We start from the raw sequence: 5,972 nt of genomic DNA, 5'->3' as shown, positions 1-5,972 counted from the left end.
TCCTGAGTTTTGAAAGTTGATTTGCTCTCACAATAAACTGCACTGTCTTATACTGGTGTCTGTCTTTGCACGCATCCATGCTCATACCATACAGGCTGTTTCACAATTCATGTTACACACTTCTAGATGTTCTAGAGGGGACTCATTAGATCAAATTTTATACCGGAACACATGTCTGGAGATGGTTCGTTTCCATGTTACAAGGAAAACAAGATGTACAGATTTGACTCCTATTTGCTGTGATATTACAACAGGTGTTCGATATGACTGCCAACAAGTTTGGTGCAGTCAGTATATCTGCACAGTAAGTTCGCGTGAACTCTGTCCAACATGTGTGGTGTATTGTTAATGACCTCTGCTGCAGCCGCGACCCATGCACCCATAGCTTCCTCCAACTGGAGAGGGGTCTCGTAAACAAAACTCTTCATGCGGTCCTACAAGAAAAAGTCCAGAGCGGTTAAATCTGGGGATCTTGGTGGCCAAGCACGTGGTCAATCGACCGATCCACCTGTCCCTGAAGACTGTGTTCAGACAGTATGAGACCTGAACTGCAAAATGCACTGTTGCGCCATCACGCTGGAACCACAATCCATGCTGCATGTCCAGTGACACAGCTTCCATTACGGTCAGCTTCACCGTAAATTAACAATATGTCGGCGTACGCTGCGAACGTGTACTCATGATCCTGATACTGCAGTACTAGTAACCGTAATGTCTACTCACGCATCACCAAGAAGCATGAAGACAAAACAGATGAAAATAGAGAACGTCGCGTGACATCGCGACATAGTACCATTCATGAATGTGGGTAGCCCGCCAGAACAGGCGAATTACGTAAGAGACATATAGAGCGAAACTGAGTACCTCTTGTTTGCGTCGTAACATGGAAGCGAACCGTTTCCAGACATTGGGTCCTATGTAAAATTTGATGTACTAGGTCCGCTATATAGCCTATAGAAGTGTGCAACATGAATTGTGGAACACGCTAGCTAATAGCTTTAAGAAACAGATTTTTGAATATTGTATTACACATGAGAGAGCAAAACTGCCGCATTGTAGAAGTGTTGGGACACTGTAATGCTTGATGCTGCATCCCGAAGGGCACAGCGGCTACACGCACGACAGTAGTGTCATTTGGGTTGCCTGCTCAGAAGGCGTTAAGCGTCAAATGAAATACGGCAAAAGCCATAGTTCGGTCTGGCCCACAGAGGGCGACACATTTGCCGCAATACTTTACATTGGCTATCACGTGGACGGGAATGGAGCATGGCTCGGTATCATTCTGCTTACCGGGTATGTGTGTGGGCTGCAGGGCCCAACAAGCAGCGTCGACTGAAGACTCATTATGAAGGTTTACTTCCGGAGGCAATGTCCGTTTATGACGAGCACTAACCGACAATAGGCTGCAACCAGTTTTCGACAGCCGTCGCTCGTCCACCAGTTCATCGCTTCACAAACGGACTTAGAATAATGTCTTGGAAGTGTCTACCAACCAAATTAGAACTTTGATTCGGAATGATCCTTGTCGGATATGATACTTGAACTGGATCTCTTTCAAACGAGAGTTAAGTATTTCATAATTGATGTAATAGGTAGTGCCAATTGGGACACTGAACAGTTACTCATTAGGTGTGCTAGTCATAGGCACCTTGGTGGAAGTGATATGACCACTTTCACCTGTGTTGTGTTTTGCGATAAGCTGAGATCTAGCAAACATCGTTGCTGAAGTGTACCCTACAGTAGAGAACTTGATTACCCGTAGTAGTTCGACTTACCATTGAGAAACGACGTCTGTTGATCTGCCGTACATCTGCTCTCATTAACTAGACGTTATGTCTCGACAAACGCCCCATCGCATCACTTCCCACAAACACTAATAATCTTGAATAAGCTGGTGGCGTAATCTTTGAGACATGTGTGTACAAGCTGTGGATGCCCGTTTCATCTAGCTACGTCTGGTTTTCAAAGTTGCTGCATAGATAGTGCTTTTAGATGTTATGAAGACATCAGCAAGTACATGTGATTTTAATCTCTTCACAAGCTGAAATGAAGCGCGAGAGTACATGTTCTCTGCCTATTTCCTATATGCACTTCGCTGACTTTTTTCGAACTATGTCTAGGAAAGTACACTCGTGTGCAAAACTTAAGGACGAAAGTAACATTCAGATGTATATACCTGCCAAATAACATAGCTCGACGAAAGTTGGAGCATACCTAGGAAGAGCTGCTACAGTACTGTACAGAAGATAGGTAAAGAAATACAAAATTAAACGAACGCCAACGACACATTTATGCAAAAACGATAATTGCACTGAAGCCATCGCGATATTTATGATGGACCCCTGGCCATTGAAAAAAGGCGGGACATAATTGCAATAGGGTGAATGATCAGCCGCAGACAGCAATGCGTGCCCTACAATGAGCTCTCATGCTGACCACAAGGCTGAAGTAAAGAGTTCTTGTGGTAGGTCCTCATTCCTCCACCAATGCGTTGATTTAATCCTTTGGACTTTTTATGGGGGGGAGGGGGGGGGGGGAACATGAGAAGTCTTATTTACGAGACCCCTGTCCAGACGGAGAAAGATCTGTTTGCACGGATCATGGCAGCGGCAGAAGTAATAACCTTACTCCACGCTCGTTGGAGAGAGTCTACGTGCGAACTCAATACGCAGATACAATGTGTGCACCGAACATTGTGCTCATCATATCGAACAGCCGTTGTAATATTACAGTAAACAGGAGTGAAATCTCTACACCTTGTTTTCCTTGTGACATGGAAACGAACAATTTCCTGACATGGGTTGCTATGTAAAACTTTATCTACTAAGTCCCTTCTACAACCACTAGAAGTGTGTAACATGAACCGTTAAACATGTTTGAACCGTGATTTATTTTCAAAGAATATTCTTAAGAATTTATTTTATTTACTAGCGATACATCAAGAACATAAACACATTTAATCACACTATGTAAGCATGGAAGTACACTCCTGGAAATTGAAATAAGAACACCGTGAATTCATTGTCCCAGGAAGGGGAAACTTTATTGACACATTCCTGGGGTCAGATACATCACATGATCACACTGACAGAACCACAGGCACATAGACACAGGCAACAGAGCATGCACAATGTCGGCACTAGTACAGTGTATATCCACCTTTCGCAGCAATGCAGGCTGCTATTCTCCCATGGAGACGATCGTAGAGATGCTGGATGTAGTCCTGTGGAACGGCTTGCCATGCCATTTCCACCTGGCGCCTAAGTTGGACCAGCGTTCGTGCTGGACGTGCAGACCGCGTGAGACGACGCTTCATCCAGTCCCAAACATGCTCAATGGGGGACAGATCCGGAGATCTTGCTGGCCAGGGTAGTTGACTTACACCTTCTGGAGCACGTTGGGTGGCATGAGATACATGCGGACGTGCATTGTCCTGTTGGAACAGCAAGTTCCCTTGCCGGTCTAGGAATGGTAGAACGATGGGTTCGATGACGGTTTGGATGTAACGGGCACTATTCAGTGTCCCCTCGACGATCACCAGTGGTGTACGGCCAGTGTAGGAGATCGCTCCCCACACCATGATGCCGGGTGTTGGCCCTGTGTGCCTCGGTCGTATGCAGTCTTGATTGTGGCGCTCACCTGCACGGCGCCAAACACGCATACGACCATCATTGGCACCAAGGCAGAAGCGACTCTCATCGCTGAAGACGACACGTCTCCATTCGTCCCTCCATTCACGCCTGTCGCGACACCACTGGAGGCGGGCTGCACGATGTTGGGGCGTGAGCGGAAGACGGCCTAACGGTGTGCGGGACCGTAGCCCAGCTTCATGGAGACGGTTGCGAATGGTCCTCGCCGATACCCCAGGAGCAACAGTGTCCCTAATTTGCTGGGAAGTGGCGGTGCGGTCCCCTACGGCACTGCGTAGGATCCTACGGTCTTGGCGTGCATCCGTGCGTCGCTGCGGTCCGGTCCCAGGTCGACGGGCACGTGCACCTTCCGCCGACCACTGGCGACAACATCGATGTACTGTGGAGACCTCACGCCCCACGTGTTGAGCAATTCGGCGGTACGTCCACCCGGCCTCCCGCATGCCCACTATACGCCCTCGCTCAAAGTCCGTCAACTGCACATACGGTTCACGTCCACGCTGTCGCGGCATGCTACCAGTGTTAAAGACTGCGATGGAGCTCCGTATGCCACGGCAAACTGGCTGACACTGACGGCGGCGGTGCACAAATGCTGCGCAGCTAGCGCCATTCGACGGCCAACACCGCGGTTCCTGGTGGGTCCGCTGTGCCGTGCGTGTGATCATTGCTTGTACAGCCCTCTCGCAGTGTCCGGAGCAAGTATGGTGGGTCTGACACACCGGTGTCAATATGTTCTTTTTTCCATTTCCAGGAGTGTAGTTGCCAGGGAGTAACTGATGAAATCATAACCAAATTCCTTTTAACAAATGGGAATTTTATTCACTTTAATAGTGCCTAAAAGCATTTTTTAAAAGAAACAGATTTAAAATTATAATCAGAAAGCACCTTCTAAATATCAAAGTTAAAATTTATTCAGAGGCAGAAAGAAACAAGTTTTGACTGTATGAGCTTTCGCGCAGAGAACCTTGCCGCTCCCTTTTGACACGGCCGTAGTTACGACCTCTCACAACAGCCTCTGAAAGACTACACTGGTGCAAATCTGCAACACACCAGATTACTTTAAACTGAGAGTTTTAACAATTTACACAAGCACAGAAACTATGCAGCCCCCATAGGAGGTATGGAAATGGTACAAAACACTAACAATTAAAATATTAACCTTGCCACCGAATGTGCAACTTGATTTTAACTTCTAAGAAAGGTCTTACGTAAAAGGGTGGCAACTTTATATACTAAAATGATCATTTACATAAAACCCATGAAATGCAATCTTATATAAAACTCTAATTCAAAGTTTCCAAACATCAAAACATATTTCAGGTATTAGGCCGTTACACTCCAAGCAATAAATTTGCTAACACACCAAATCCGACAAACATGACAGGGGCAGCTACTAACGTACGGTAGACTGATAGGGAGATTACCGAACAACCCGAACCGCAGGTTGCTCTAACCCGCCCCTGCTCCACAAGGGAAAAACGGACCACCCAATTTATAAACCATAACGGCTGGTGACCTCACCAAGAAAACAAGTAGAATTTAACAAGAGTAAGTCAAACAACATATAACCAATCACTTAACTTCTAATAAACTACGATCTCTCGAGAAGTTCTAGCGCAGCACTCCCAAATCGCTCTCCCGAACCGTCCGCTGCCAGCCGCTTCAACGGACGCAGGAGGGCGCGCCGATGTCCCGTCTCACGGCGTCGCAGCTCGCACCGGCCAGACCGATGTCGTGGGTTGACTCCTGTTGCTCTCGTGTCGACCGCGAAGTCACTACCCCTCGCTATACGCCGCGGCCCACTGGACTCACGTGGTGACCTCACACGCGCCGATGCTCAAGACAGACAAGTCATCTTGTGTCTCAGTGCGCCACCGACCACCCGATCGATCCAACCGCCAATGACCATTGCCTGGGCAAACTCGTGCAGACTGGCGGCCTAATGCACAGACTCAGATGCAGGAACTAAGCCCCTACCGGGCGACCACTCGCTGAGTTCTCTTACTGGCGGAGTGGAAAGACTCTCATTTTGCCTGCTTTAAAGGTTGATCCGAACGAAAGACATACTAGCACTCCGAACGACAAACAGACACTAACTGCCTAACAAATGCGGACGAGAGACAGACTAGCAATCTGGGGACGATAGACTGACACAGACTGACCAACTGGCGAGCTTATAGCGCCCCATAAATGCACGTGAACAGGCTACCTTTCCCCGTTCCCACCAGAGGGAGACACCAAAGCTGCGATTGCCACAGCGGCGCCACCGGCAGAAACAGAGGGCGACTGCTTCACACTACGCGCTGAGGCGCGCTCTTCAAA

This window comes from Schistocerca serialis, chromosome 6 (assembly GCF_023864345.2).
Source record: "Schistocerca serialis cubense isolate TAMUIC-IGC-003099 chromosome 6, iqSchSeri2.2, whole genome shotgun sequence".
In the NCBI taxonomy this organism is placed as follows: Eukaryota; Metazoa; Arthropoda; class Insecta; order Orthoptera; family Acrididae; genus Schistocerca; species Schistocerca serialis.
The sequence above is the reverse complement of the archived record's forward strand: the minus strand, read 5'-3'. Positions refer to the sequence as shown.